This window comes from Pezoporus wallicus, unplaced genomic scaffold (genome assembly GCF_028554395.1).
Source record: "Pezoporus wallicus isolate ANWC-B61680 ecotype Strahan unplaced genomic scaffold, APGP_CSIRO_Pwel_v1 contig_3058, whole genome shotgun sequence".
Classification (NCBI taxonomy): domain Eukaryota; kingdom Metazoa; phylum Chordata; class Aves; order Psittaciformes; family Psittacidae; genus Pezoporus; species Pezoporus wallicus.
This window is the reverse complement of record NW_026641153.1, coordinates 1,972,011-1,988,360: the sequence shown is the minus strand read 5'-3', so window position 1 is coordinate 1,988,360 and position 16,350 is coordinate 1,972,011. Positions and strand designations below refer to the sequence as shown.

The window sequence follows — 16,350 nt, the reverse complement described above, 5'->3', positions numbered from 1 at the left end:
TTGTTCAAAACACACAAAGTGCATCTTCAAGTACCAGAAAATAAAGGACAAACACAGAGAAATAAATGCAAAGAGCATAACTAGTAACATTCGAGACAAACCTCACTGAAGTAGGTTTCTAACATTGTTGTCTCTGAGACAAATGCATACAACAGGTTTTCAAGGCAAAATTCAACTATGCTTTGTTTTCCCACACTTAACCTTTGTAATTCACTACTCATTTTTCACATCTGAGGGAAGCAAAATTGGGATGAAACATCAGTCTAGAGCTCTGACTGATTTTGTAATGAAATTGACTCAGTGCTCTGACTAAGACATGGCAACTTTTGGAAAACTTAAGTATGTGATTACATGTAAGACTGTGACATATTGAGATTACACAGGAAATGCAAACACTGGAATTCCCTAATTTGGTATTTCCTTATTTTGGAGCACAAATTCTCATGAACGGGACAGGATGAAAGGTCTTTATATTGTTAACGAACTGACTATAAGATGGAAAACTAGTGGTTACTTTTCACAATAATAGGAGATAACCAGTAAAATCCTTCAGAGATCTGTGAAAAAGCTGGTGCTGCTCTATGGAAATTATTTGGAATGGAGGAAAAATGGCAAGTTGACAAAATTTGCAGATGTTTGGGGCACTTAAAGTAAAAGTTGACTGTGAAGATTTGCAGAAAAAACTTGCACCCTAGGTATCTAGGCAAAGAATGTAAGTAAACAGGCATGAAAAAGCAGTCCCAACTTTACTTGTATCAAGAGTAGCTCTGATCTAACTGTAATGATGCTGAAATAAGATACTGAATTATAACAGATGGGAGATATCCTGTGGTTAACAGGAGGAAATCAAAACAAAGAACTTTTGTTATGCCTCTCTAAAAAGTTCAAAGTTGGTTCTTGATACATGGACTTTGATATTGTGTGAAACAGGGAACGGTACAGGAAGAAGACAATCATTTCTTGTTGAGAAGGATGGAAGAGACACCTATCAAAAGCCTGCTCAAAAGCAAGAAAAAAGAAACAAAGAAACCCAAAATATGGAAAGGACCCCTCCATCCTTACTAAGAGATGACTGAAGGACAAGTGATGAAAGTATCATAGAATTATGTAAATTATACATGGAATAGATGCTGAACTGGAAACACCCATTCACTGTCTCTTCAGTGTGAATGACCAAAGGTTCTCAAATTGAACCAGGGCTGGCAGTCGGGTCTTAGATTTAAGACACAGAGGAGAGAGGCTTATCCATATGGATATTTATCCATATGATATAAATTTAAGTACTGGAATTTGCTGCAGATCTCTGTGAATGTTAAAAGCTTATGCAGCTTCAAGGTTAATTTGCATAAGTTCATGGAAGAGAAATCCCTTGAAAGCTGCACCAGAATTCAGAGTCATCACTTCTGGCACAGAAAGTCCTCAGCACATATTAGAAAGTGCTGGAGGGAAGTGTCATACATACGTCCTCTGGTCTTATTTTCTCTCACGCCTATGACCCACTTTGAGTAATAACATACTGTGCTAGAAGAACAGTTCAAATATTGTATTTCTTTTGTTCCTGGTGTGCTTTTGTGTATGAGTTACGTGCAAATGTAATAGAGAACATACAGACACACAAATGTTTGAATATATAAAAAAATGGATAGGCTTTTTTCAAAGTCTTCAGGTAACTAACTCTGACTTGAAAAAAAGATACAAACCAGCAAACAGTTTATTATTCTAAGTCAATTGTGTAGGTGAAGCTTGCCATCATTGTTCACTTTAAGAAACAGTTTTAAGACCAAAAAATCACTCCCTTCTATCAGTCAAAAAAGGTCTCCTGTATATTGGCACAAGTATGTAGTTTCTATGTTGCCTCCTTATTTTCAGCTGTATTTAGACTTTGACATAACTTTGAACCTCTCAGCCATCTGTTAGTTCCTAAACTTGTGCCAATGCTCTCCCTCCATCTACTTGACCTATAGTCTCATAAATTGTAGGTGGGTGCTCATAAACCTTAGACCAAGCAAGGAAGCTGGAATTAGCTCCACCAGCATGACTCCTAAGAAGAGCAGCTCTCCCATGTTTTGTTACCTATGAAAGAAATAAGATTTGGACTGGATATTGTAGCATATGCTTTGACAAACAAATTCATTGGTCCACTGTGATTCTCCTAGCAGGTGCTAAAAGAAACAAAAATTAAGCATCTTTGAATCTTGTTCTTTTTTAAAAAAACAAAGAGTTAAAACACCTTTGGGGTTAGAAAAGGCATAGATAAGATCCTTATTGCATATAAGTTAGTGAATACACTCTGCAGTAAGATTATTTCCAGTTCTAGCAGCTGACAAACTGACCATTTCAATTTAGAGCAACAATTTCCAGTGCTATAATAGAAGCCTAATTTAATGAGGCTCTGAGTCTGTTTTTCTGCCTCTGATTTAAGAAAGAGATGAGATACTATTCTCCAGATGCTTTTAGAGAAGTCAAGAAGTAACTAGGCTAGAAGTAAATGAATCATGAACTTCAGTTCTGTATATTCACATCAGCAGGATCCTACCCAAGAGGAAGCTGTGATTTCCTCTCTTTAAGAGGCCATCTTAAATACAGCTCTGAACTGGTACTGCCAAATGGTTATTGCATAGTCCTTTGGAAACAAATTATTATTTCACATAAACAGACATCTTCAACATGTAATAGGTTTTAAATGCATGCAGATTTTTGGTCACCTAAAAAAAAATATTTTCCAAATGGTTCAAAGTTGAAATCCTATGAAAGGAAATCATTTTTTCTTCTAGCCCTTCTTTGGGCTAGAAACTGCAAAGGTTCATGCTAGCAAATAATTCTGTATAGTAAGTAGATAAAAGACATATAATTACTGGGAATTTTAGTTTTGATGGATATGAGCATGTCAATTTGCAAATCTTTTCCTCAGAGATTCCTATTTTAAAAAAAAAGTATGCATATTATATACATTTTTGCTTACATTTTTAGGATAATTTTACTTTCCATTTCACTTTTTCATTTTATTTTTTTTTGAAGGAAAACTAAAAAGAAACCAAATGAAAACATGTGTCTGTTGCAATAACATGGAAACTGAACAGTGTGATTTCTGTAATAGGAAATAAAAAGAATCATGCACATTTCATAAGTAATTAATTTCTAGTTGAAGATCCACAGTAAAACTGAAATGGAATAATTTGAACAATTCTAAAATGATCATTTGAGGAAAAGAGCTTTATTATTAAAAAAATAATTTTAATAACTTTTCCTTCTGTCATACCAGTTTACAACAGATCTTGCTTGAATTTTTTCATTCTTCTGCTATGTCACAGGCTTTTAGTAGTATTGCCTCTTTTTATTCAGTGAAGTATATATGTAAATTCGGTACATAAGCTGTTTGACTATAGAATACTCTATGTTTGAACTGTCTTGTAAGGAGTTCTACGAGGATGTCTGACCTTTCTGTCACCAGAGGCCATATTTCATATTTGACGGAATTTTTTGAGCATAGTACACCCAACATTTAGTATTTTGTCACAAACATAAAGTCACCGTGCTGCCAGTCCAGGGGTTTCTGGGCTGTTATTCAAGGTCTCTGCAGACTCCTCTGACATCTCTGGATGGTCAAGAGGTGAACAGATATGGAAGCAGAGCAGGGTGTTGATCATACATAGAAAAAACTTGTAAATAACTGAAATAATCCATTCACATGTTATTTTTCTCACCTTAAAATTATCTTGTGATGTCATAATGTTAAGTTAATAAGGACCTTTGATGACTTAGTGATAAAGTATTTAGGCAGATAGACATACAGGAAAGCTCTTCAATCTACTGATGACTGGCCAATACTTGAAAATGCAGATTACTATGCAGTTGCTCCATGTTATGGGCCAGGACCTCTGCACCAGTGACATAGTTTATCTTCTCAGATTTAAAGGCAGCTTAAACTGTCATTTGTGGTGTCTATGCCAGAAAATAATTCCTGCATGATATAATCAGTATATACTCTTCCATCTGTAATCTTACTGGCCAGCAAATACAGAAATATCATTGCAGCAGACCACTGGCTCTGTATTAAGCTAATGCAGACTGCTGGTCTGGGGCCATCAGACATGCTTTGTTTGGACTTGGCTTCCTTTGCTCTAACTTGTTTAGCTTTAACAGCAATTGATTAATGACCAGGTGGCTGTTCTTTAATTTTAGTTAGTTTAGCATTGTATAGTTATGTGGTGCAATCCCTATTGTTAACGATATGGATAGGAACAAATAGTTATGCTATACAAGAGTGAACAACTTCTGTAGTGTAACTATGATTCAGCTTAACAGAGAACAGATCAGGGTGACAGCAGAGGCCTTGAAGATTTGAGCACAGTATGAGGCCAGTGGTCCCGGGGCTATCAGTAACTCACCAGCAATCAGTTACTAAAAAAAAAATGGAAACTTAGGAACTGGAGAAAACTGGATTTAAAGGGAAAAATCAACAAAGAAAAAAATATCTAACGTTTGCAAAGGGGCAAAAGAGCAGGGGGTAAAGCACGTAGGAAAACATAAAAACGTCAGCAGGAAGAAACTGTCACCATTGTGATCCTTCTGTAAAAGAGAAGAATTAACCTACATCATTAACATCACACTCTCCCAGCAAAGATTTCAAGAAGCTCATGCAACCCAATAATTCCCCTTACAGTGCACTGTTGACATTAGGCTCCATTAGTGAGCATTTGAAAAGTGAGCCTAGCAATAGAGATAAAAAGGAGGTTGGTAGTAGAATGTTTATCTAAATAACAACTTTTGAAATATTGCATTGTTATTTTATTTGTTTTCTATTTAGATTGCATTAGCATCAGTGCATCTGTGCTGCTAATAATAAATTTTTATTTCATTCTGGCTCTACAGTTAAAGCTTTCTATTTGGCTAACAGTAAATTCTTGGCTTCAGATAGCAGGCATGGTCCCCTTTTAGCCATAACAAGATCTTAACAGTGCTGAGACAGAGGATATTGACCGCTGGTTTTATACCTCCAGTCCCTAGCTTCTGGAAAGCCAGCTGAGAACTCATGCATCTGTTGCACTTCAGAATAGCTTTAATTTGCTTGGAACTGTTGATTAGACCTGGTCATTGACAAATCCTGGACTCACCAAACCAGATTCCTGGATTATCTTCAGAGCCACACAAAAAACTAAACAACAAATCAACCACAAACCAATTAATTCAAGTTGGACTCAAAAGAGCTCTTCCCTGTAAATTGGTTGTTCTAGAATTTGCAATCCTCATAACATGTGAATCTACTAAATTTGAATTACCTATGCTGTGAAATTGCTTTGAGGTGTTTTTCAGCTTCTCCTGGAAAAAATAACCACAGCCCTCTTTCAGTCTTAGAGTAATATCGCAAAAATTTTTGTTTGCAAAATACAAATGTGTAATTATACATATATATATTTTACATCTGAAATTAATACAAGATGTTGTGGTTAGAACAGTATTATAACTTCTTTATAACAAATTGTACTGAATACTTAGAATACCGAAATACACTTGCAGTCATTTCAAGAGATGATATAAAAGTGATAGGTCATGATCAGTCTCTTGATTAACAATACAATCATGCTTCATCAGCAGCTTAGTAATTTTCTTTCAAGCAACAAGGACTTTTGTGTGGGGGTGTCTTTTCTGAGAAATTTCCATAAGGAAATTGTTTTTAAAGGAGCAATAATGACCTTATTGGACTTTAAAAGATTGCCCATGGTATTTGATAAACATCTTACAGTGGTTTAGTTTGCTCTGAAGTTGTTCTCTTAAACACTGATTTTGTGGACTATTAAAAGAGATTATTGACTTTATCATTTTATATACTTTGACTTTACAATAAATGCTCTTAAGAGTTATATATGCTTCCTGATAAATGTGCTAGGTATGACTCTAGCCTTGCAGTGCTGAAATTTTCCTATTGACTTGAATGAGCTTATATCACTCACAAAGTTGATGAGGAAGAATACATTCATAGTGGATATGTATGGGCTTATTCCACTGAGTCTAAAATCAATATATCTGAATTTTCCCTGAAACTTGAAGGGATAAGAAATGAAAATAATACAATATAATTGCAGAGAAAAAAACAAAGCACCAGAAGAGACAAGTTCATTGTGAAAATAGCAGAAAAAGAAATTGAGTGGAGAAATTACTTGTTTTACCACCTGGATCTTAAATGGGCTCAGTAGTACACACAGCCCACCCCCACCTCCCCCCCAGCAAAAAAAGCTGCCCTTGGAGAAATTTGGTTTTACTTGACATAATAAAAAAATAATGAGGTAAAAATAAAGAGAGTAAGTCTCCAGGCTGAATATCAAAACTCAAGTGACTTGACAACAGACTTAAGGTTTGCACTATGTGGCACTAAGTCAAGTTCTTATTTGCTTTTTAAAGCTTCTTAGGGGAAGCTCTGACAATAGAAAGTTAGACTTAAGAAAGAACAGATTACAGCTGCCTTGGTCCACACCCTGCTTGCACGAGGGAAAAACAAAAGTCAGCAAGGGTTTCCAGCCTATAAACTGCCTCTTTACGGTAAAGAAAATAGAATGGTATGTGATTTTAAGTGTTTTCAAGTGTAGCCCCTCAATTTCCGTTTTGAGATAGCTTCCTCTTGACTATGACAAGTAGGACCAAGATGACTGTGTACTCTGTATAAGGAAGAAAAGTATTAGTTGTGCAGGGTCAAAGAATGAATAAAAATTATTTTTTCATATATGGATTTGGTCCAATATTAATTACATATTTTGGAAAGTTTAACTAGATGTGACAAAAATATATGAGGACTACTGAGTTCCATTTTCTCTGCTAATTCTACTGTGAGGCTACTTGCTCAGCATAAAGAGTGCAACGAAATTCAGTTTCTTTGAAAACATCAAGGTGAAACTGATTGGTTTTGGTAGTGGTTCCCACAACAGAAACCTCTGCTTGTTTATAAGAAAATAGTGATTGCATTCACTGAAAGAAAAGAAAATTTACTAGTAATTAAAGGTTTCTCTGGAACTCACAGGTGTACATCAAAGATCTTCTATTAAGTTCAGTAAGGTGCAGAGACATTACTTTATTGGTAAAAAGTTAAATCTACAGGATGATGCTTTCTGACTTCAATTTTTGCTTGTGTGTTAAAAGTGACATTTTCTAGATTGAGCATAATCCTCCAGAAGAAAAATATGAAATGATAACTTTGCAATTTAGTGGATAAATTTTTCAGCAGTCACTGTTATCATCTGGAAAACATTTCTTTATTTGGTTTGTTTTATTGTGCCTTTTTTTTTTTTTTTACTTCCCTCCCCCCCCCCTTTTTTTTTTTATTTATTTTCTAGAAAGCAGGTTTCTGAAATACAGGTCTTAGTAGGAAAATCTGGAGATGAGCTAAATAAGTTGTTGAGACCACTGACTTGAAAAATGGAAGAAAGAAACTACCATCTCAAATACTGTGACTGTGCTGCAAAAGGGCACTCAGACCAAAACCAGGCCTTAGACTCCATGTACCTCCACATGAGTCTGTGAACTCCGAACACTGAAATTTCACTGCAACTGTATTAGTGGTTTACACAAGTTGTACCTTGTGTTCTTAAAATTCTCTTTCCTAATCACCCCAACCAGTGGTTGATGTGTTGAACATATCTAATCTAGGTGTGTTTGGTTTAGATTTACACTATGTTTTTATTGCACGGGATTGCAAGAATATAGAATAAGAGAGGTATGTAAGATGATCTCTGTAATGCTACTTTGTTATATTATCCTTTGAACACAGTGAAAGGTCACCAAGGGACATGATGGAAAAGAGGTCTGCAATACACAGATGGCGTGATTGATGTATCACGTTTGAATGTAATCTGAAGTACAAGAGATTTAATTTATTCCATGACATACAGTCTAAAGTTTATTTTCAGTTTGATCCGAAATAATGAAAATAATGTTTCCCTTTGCAGCTGCCACTGATTACTGTAATCCACAACGAAATTAAAAGACACAGTGGATCAAATCTAGGTATTGGAAAGATAGCTTGTTTACAGTACAGAAGTACAGGCTAGCATATGCATGAGAAATATGTTAACTATGCTGACTTTTTCCCCCATGCTTCTAGAAAGGAGAGGTTATGATTAATAGCTTAAATACCAACAGTTAGGGCTACTCACCATGCTATCTTATCTCACTGTCTGAAATGGCATGTGGTGTTAATGTGTTAAATATGATATCTTGTTTTTCTTATGACCTGTTTTTTAAGAAGTGACATATGTATGCATACACATATGAAATGTAGACAATCTGTTACTTTCTCGTACAAAGCCTAAAGGTGGGTGAGGTTCTTTCCTTCTAGAACAAAGCCAGGATTGTATGTAGCCTGTAATTTTTCTTGCTCCTCTGGCTATTTTTCCTTCGGAAGATCGCCATCTCTCTATCATAGTAGCAGTTTGGACTAGGAAATATACTCCGTATCATAAGGCCTTTTGGAGTTGGAAATCATAGGGATAAAGAAGGCTCAAACAAGTTCACTCTCTGCTCTGTCCTGTGAAAGGAAGTTTTTTTTGTATTGGATTGACAGGAAGAGACATAAGATTAAATGTGCTTTGAAAAGTCTGTTGAAACACAGTATATATTTAAAGGTGTCATACATAAAGATCAAAGCACATAATTGCTAGCCTTTTGCCAGCCAAAACTGCCACTGAATACTATTTTTGTAAAGACAAAAAGCCCATTTTTCTGTCAGAATCAAAATTTTGGGTCTGGAATATTATTTCCTGCCATTCATTAAGAAATAAACCATGAATCTTCTTCTCCCCATCTAGATTTGTGGTAAGGGTCTGTTGCTCGGGAGAAATTGCAGAGAACTTAGGCACTGCTGTGTGATGTCCCTGACAATAAGCAAGCTTTGTGAGTTATTTGTTCATCATGCTACAGTGCCATACACTTGCTTGAAAGCATTTCATTTTCCTGATGCTTCCTTGGTTATACATTGGTTGGTCACCTTACAAAGGTAATTTCATAAATATCAGTTAGTAATGTATTTATTGTTACAGAATACCTGGTGAGTTTTGGTTTGGTTTGCTTTTGGGAGGAGGGGGTGCCATTTGATAGGCAAATTGGCTTAGACTCTCTAATCTTCACACCAAGAACAGAGGAACAGAATTAATATTTTGCCACAAGCATCCTGTCTTTCCCAGCAGCAGTTCAGATATATGAGTAGGCCATGATCTTCTTCCATTAGGAGATGTATTCACCTTGCAGAACAGTTTTGCTCCACAGAACAGACTTCTCACTTCTTTTCCCCCCCCAGAAATGCTACTTATGGAACAGCACTACAGAAAAAAAAAAAGCCAAACAAAAAAACAAACAAAAACCAGAAAAAAAACCAAAACAACAAAAGAAAACAAAAATTACCTGCCCAATCATCCAGTTATTTTTCAAAATCACAATCAGTTTTAAAACTTGTCATTTTGCATTGGATGAGCCCCAGAAAAATATTCTTTTAGCTTACCTTCTTTTGGGTGAGCCCTTTGGAACATGTTTTCGTGATCAGTAAATCAGTACTGATAGAAACACTGATAAAAACATCAGTTAAATGGACTGCTGGGTTCATCTCAGTGGTGTCAAGTATTGATATCTGTACCCCAGAGCTGATATTGGGGAATGTATTGTTCAGCAACTTCATCAAAATTCTGGATGGTAATTTAGATGACACCCTCAATGAAAGGTTCCGTGATGCCCACTGTGGAAACGGGTGCTTCAATCTACAGGGACTTTAAGGACTGAACCAAAATAAAATTCATCATGAACCAACATAAAATTCATTCTTCATTTGACATGATGAATTGCAAAGCTCTGCACCTGAGGCAGAATAACGCATACCAGACTATATTGAAAGAAGCATGGCAAGCAGATTGAGTATTTCCTCTAGTATTGATGAGACCACTGATACAATACAGTGCCTGGTCTGTGGCCTTCTTATTCCAGAAGCATGTCAAGAAACAGGAGATCATCCAGTGTAGAGCTACAGAGATGCTGAAAGCCAACAGCAGATTTCTTACAAGGTAAAGCTGGGGGAAATGTGCTTATTTAGTCTGAAGAGGAATGCAAGTGACCATCTAAAAGCATGACTGCTTGAAGGCTATAGATAATATTGGAACCAAATTTTCTCAGTAGTAACAGAAACTATAATAAGGGCCACAGACTGCAACTTGGGAGGAACAGACATCAGGAATTTTTCACCAGGACTATCACCCAGGGAGGCTGACAGTTTGGAGATTTTCAAGACGTAGCTATGCAAAGCCATTGGCGACCGGCTTTAATATTGTTAGTCAAGTAGGACTAGATCTACCCCAACAATTCTGTGATTCTGTTATTTATTTTCAAGATGCTTTGTCGTTCTAGCAGAATGTCATCAATATATGGGCCATTGTGCCCCAAGAATTCACCCCAGAACAGTTCTGATTGGAAAAAGAGGTGGCTTATAAAGTATCACATTGCTAATCAAAATTACCTAGATGTCAAGCACTTCTAGAGCAGCTTTTAGTTTGACAGAAGGTTTATAGAGGACCATTTTCACAGATGGAATTGTCAGGATTTGTCCTGCCAAATCAAGACAAGCTGTAGGAATTCTGGCTTGTAGCATTCAGTGAAACATGCAAACATTTAATCTGTCTTACTGCACCCTCACCTGACTATTCTCTTAGGGCAGTTTTCTGAGAGTAAGGAGTGCAATCAGCTCAGCACAAACTTCTAAGTAAGTTCAGTCTGTTATAGTTTAGCACATCCTGCCTCCTCACATACATCTGATGTGAGCCAGAATGCAAAAACAGAGGTGTGGTGATTATAAGAATGTCTCTCTAAGGTATTATAAGGCATAAAGTACAGCCAGAAAACATTCAACATAAAATTATCTCAGTGTTTTGGCTTCCATATTATTTTATAAAATGTGTTTTAACAAAAAATGAGGTACAATTTTTTTCTTTTTTTTTTAAATGCAGCAGTGATTCAGTGCTCAATTGAGAATGTTAAAACAAATGAAATCTTTAGCTTCTGCCAAAGATCAGTGCTCTCCTTCAAAGATCACCGCCAAATGAAGTACTATCTTCATATGAATATTTGCAACAACACTGGAGTTACTAAAAGCTTAAAACTATTTTGGATGGTTTCCCATAAATGTCACACTCAACCTCAGTTAGCTAAAGATTCTGCTCTGAACTTTTTTGTTCTCCTTTCATTTTATTTTTGTCAATAATTATAAGAAAACAACGTGTTTTTTCTAAAACCTTAAAATAAAAAGATAAACTGTAAGAAGTGTTCCTTCTGAAAAAACACCACATACTGACTGCTCATACCCTTTTCACAGACCCAATTATAAATACCAGTGGGCCATAAATGTTAACGGGAAGTGCTGTGAATTGATTGCCATAGCTGAAAGGGGTTTGACTTTGTGAATTACTAGGTGAAGGTTTATGTCCACTGAGGTCAGAAGGGCCCAGATAATGGGCCTGTCTTGTCTAGAATCCCTGACTGAATCAATGGTATGATTGCCTTACTGCCCAACTTAAAATATGCCTGTGAATGTACATTAATGGATAGCAAATACAAGATCTTATTTTTAATAGAATAAAAACTAAAAATTGTAAAATAAATAATAAACCAAGAATTGTAAAAAATAATTAGACTTGACATATTTGATGTCTAGATAATTCTGATTAACAATGTTATACTTTATAAGCCACCTCTTCTTCCAATCAGGAAAGTTTGGGGGTATATTCTTGGATTCTTCTAATAAAAGAAGAATTTTATTATCTGAATTCTCCACAGAAAGTGCAATACTGCCTACTTCAGCTTATTTTTAAACTTCTTCAATTTATAAACACTAAAAATACTGAGGGGTCTTGTTTATTTGTATCTTAGACTTTACTAAGAGGCTGTCCTTGCTCAAGGTGGATCTATTCTGAATATCAGAATTTCTTATACTGTCATACCCATGCTATGAGTGTCAGCTGCTATGAACATTTTATATTCTAATCTGAATACTTGTACAGAAGAAAATATTTGGGCATATCTACATATGTATTAAGTTGCCCCATGTCAAGGACTGTATGATGTCTATGGACATGAAGGTGACTTCAGAACTGCATATGCATAGACACAGGATCTTAAACATGTTTGTGACCACACACTGACTGTCTCTGTCTGACAATAATTCTTTTAATATTGAGTTCAGGCATTCATATCCTGGTGTGACTGCTTATAATAGCAAAATGTTATGCCAAATCAGGACGTCAAAGCAGGGAGAGGATTGAAAGGTCATGGCCTAACTTTCCGAAGCAGTATTTTGGTGATCAACAGTCAGTGCTCAAGAAAGGATTAGGAGATTTAAATTGAGAAAGGCAATAATATGGAAAATAAAAGCTTCCAGAATAAGGGTGAGGGAGAGTGTAAAGTAAGGGGAGTGGGGGAGGTGGAAATGCTGTAGGAATATATCTAAGATAAATTTTCTAAATGGTAGTATGGCATAAATATTTATCTCTTTCTATAACTAAAAGAACAAATTAGCTTCAGTTTCTTTTTTTCTTTTTTACACCAAATGTGAATGTAAAGATAAACACTGAAAAAAAATGACTGTCGGAAAAAATGTATGAAAATCTTAGTTATCATATCTATGGTGATATATGAAAATCTTAGTTATCATATCTATGGTGGAAAGAAAACCGAGAAAGTCTGATTGTGCCAAAAATATGAGACTGGATGTTTTGCATTACAGATGTAAAAAATAAAGTTGGCATGTGCCTATGTACAAGAAAGAAAATACAGGAAATGAATGCATAAAGTTGCTCAATCTTCCATCAGTATTTCACAAATCTGAAGGAAATGCTTTACCACTGTACTAGCATTTTGTAGATCAGACAGTCCATAATAGAAAAGCTTTGAAATGAAAAGCAATGTCATTTACTAAATAAGTGATAACTAACAATTTGTAAATAAGTGGGAAATGAGATAAGTTGCAGTGTATGGTTATGAAAGTCATTAGTTTAATACGCTGAGTGAAATGACAGGTTTTCTAGTCAAAGGAGGTGATAAAGTGTTTTGCCTGAATCTAAAATAGGTAATAAACTGTTGAAAAGGAGAGGTGACAGTGAGTTGTGCTGAATTGGACTGGAAGGGTGTTTTAAAAAGTTCTTCAAGATGTGGTCTTGGGATCAGATAAGAATTTCAGAGATGAGTACAGCACAATGGCCAAGATTACTTGTGAATTTTAGCTACAGAGAATCAAGAAATATTACTGATACTGAAGACAGAGATAACAGATAGTGCTTGGATTTATTTATTTTTAGACTATCTCTTAGGTGTTCTTTTGGACTTATCAATGGAAATGCAGTTGTACATTGCACACTGTGAAGAAGCATAAGACTGTAATGTGACATGAGAAATAACAGTAAAGGAATCAGGACAACAAAGAATAGATTTTACAAAACAATTAAAACTATATGGCTTCTTTAGTCTAGAAGTGTGGAAGGAAGAAAGAATATGATTTGCTGTACAAATATATGTAGGAATTATACACTTGTGTGTGGGAATGATGATCTAGCTAAAAGGTAATAACACACAGGAAAAATGCTCATGTTATGTTTGATTAACACAAAAACTGGTATAAATGAGAGGTTCTAGAACAGCCCACTACCATGCATAGCTAGGGGAAAGATGTTAAGAAGCTCACTGTATCATTGCTTCTATATGGAGACTGAACTTGGGGGGTTTTCTTTTTTACTTGTGTGTTCCTAATGCTACTTACAACTTATTGCGTTGGCTAGAAAAAAACTGTATATATATATTTACTTACTGAATGTGGGTCACTACTACCACAACCCTTTCAGAAAGCATGACTTCATGTGGCAAAACCACTCTGGGACAACGGCTGTAGTCACCTGCAACAAGGTGCTCAGGCATCATCAGTGTACCTTTAATTCTGCTTTCTGGGACTGTTGGTTTGTTTTTTTTTTCCTTCCTCACAGTCACCTGCTTCTTCCTAAATATTTACTACACTGGGTTTGCGACTTTTAGAATGGGCCACTGGCAATGCTTCCAATGAATTGCAGCCACATGGTGTGCTGCAATCATCTTTGGTGATGACAAAACAGGACATGCAAGACACATGGTCATGATTACACCAGAAGTCTTTGCTCTGAACTGTGGAAAAAATTTCCCTCATTTCTCAATTTCCAATAAAACTGACAACAGTCTTCTACCCCCAGTCAGTAGTGTGCAATTAGCTGGGTTCCAGTCACCCTCTCCACTCACCCAAAGCTGACTGCTGAGCCAAATATTTCCACACATTAAGAGAGTCCTTGATTCAAGTGGAATACTTAAGGTATATACAGTTGTTATTATTATGGAGTTTCTTTTCCTATGTCATAGTGACACAGTACAGAGTAAAAATAAAGCAATGTCCAAAAATAATACCTCTGTAATCCATCATGATGAAGGATAAATTAAGAAAACCTTACAGTTACTGTATTTCAGGTCTCAAACCAGTTTGATTTTGTGTACTTCAAGTGGAAACAGAAGGATTTATTTACTTACGACCGTTCATACAGCTGGGTGCTAGACATGACCAAGTCATAGCTGGGCATGATAGACAAGGTGGTGCTTACTGTAGGGTTTTTTTTTTTTGCTCAGTTTTTTCTCTTTTCACCAGTTCTTTAAGCAAACTGTTGTTCTTTTTACTGACTCCTCCAGCCATCTTTTCCTTTGCCTTTCCATTCTCTTTTCTTAACAGCATGGTGAACATTTTAATTTGATTTCTTGAAGAACCAGAGGTTAATTCCCTTGTCTCCTTATCGCCAAGGGACAGTTGACTTCACCCTCTAAACTCAGCTTTTCAATGGTGTAATTCACTTGGCTCACTGTAACTAGGAAAACTCACACCAGCTAATGATTTTGATTTTTCCCATAGCACAGTGACGACTCTCCCTTCATTCCAACCAGAATCTAGGAAAAGTTTGCAACAAGGCAGGAAACTGCAGAAGAGATATTATTAACTATGGCAGACACACAAGCACAAAATGACAGAATGGTTGAGGTTGGGAGGGACCTCTGGGGGGGCCGTAAGGTTCAGCCCCTATGCTCAAGCAGGCCGTCTACACCAGGTTGCCCAGGACCATGTCCAGATGGCTTTTGAATATCAGTCCTATCTGATTATAAATATAACTGGGTTGCAGAGGTTGCTATTTACACCAGCCAGAAGGTACGAAAAGGTAGCAAGAAACAAAATCCTTGAAAATGGTCATTACCTTGTTGGAGGTCTTCAGATTAATGTGTGAAAAAGCTGTTTTAGGAAGGAAAGAGTTAACACTGAAGTACTAGAAGATATTTCGGAGGTAGATGGATTTATGTTGAATTAGAAGTGATCTTCATTCAGAAGTCATCTGCAATTTAGTCTTCCTGAAAGTGTGTACATATATACGTTTGCATATGCATCTATAGAGGGCTCAGATTTTCCTGTTTAATTTTAGTTTGCAAACAGTAGCAGGAAGTTTGACCGCAGTCAATAATCAACTCAAGGCAATGGTTCTTATTACATACTATGAAAAAAATTAACATACAGTAGCTATGACAGATACAAACAAAATGTGTTCCACATTGTGAAAAGATTGTGTGGATGTGGGTGTACAATTATATATGTATGTTACCTTCTCCTTCTGGGACTTCGCACTTGGACTGCACTCCAGGTATTTCATACAACGTTCCATGAAGTTCTTCTGTTCCTCTATATTAATGCATTCAAAATAGCAGATATCAGTTTAAAACCTGGTCCAAAACTATGTTTATAGCACAAAAGGAAGTATTATTCGGAAATAAAGAGGTTTTATATTCATATATTCACAAGTGTATATGTACATGTGTATACTCAGGCACACTCACACACAGGTATTCACAGAATGACACAATATTATAGGTTGAAAGGGACATTTGAGGTAATCTTGTCCAATCACCCTGTTCAAGACAGGTCAGCTAAAGCAGCTTGTCCACAGCTACATCCAGTCAGGCCCCAAGGTTACCTCTGAGGTACACCATTAACAACTGGCCTCAAACTGGAGGAGCTCCGCATGTTTCTTTTGTCTAGTTCTACTTGATAAGTCTAAAGAACAGATAATTTATAATCCCTGCAAAGTTAGCATTTCTCTTCTACACAGTTACTTATCAGTGCTATTTTTGTATTGTTATCTGATCGCAGCATCATGACAATCATCATGACAAGAGTGTTAATCATCCCATAGTCATTGTGGCTTTCCAGTCCTTTTCCACATATCCCTAAATTGATAAGATAGAATAAGGATAGAAAATGAGGGACAGAGCAATTTGGAAAGG

General features: G+C 36.2%; 1 long non-coding RNA gene across 1 annotated transcript in view; it reads right to left on the bottom strand.

The window, feature by feature from the left end:
- The window catches only part of LOC130606298 (uncharacterized), a 34,378-nt gene extending 18,630 nt beyond the window's left edge, over positions 1–15,748 (bottom strand). The window contains exon 1 of the long non-coding RNA XR_008973938.1: positions 15,672–15,748. This is a non-coding gene — a long non-coding RNA (uncharacterized LOC130606298). The remainder of the gene's footprint in view (positions 1–15,671) is intronic.
- Positions 15,749–16,350: the final 602 nt, after the last annotated feature.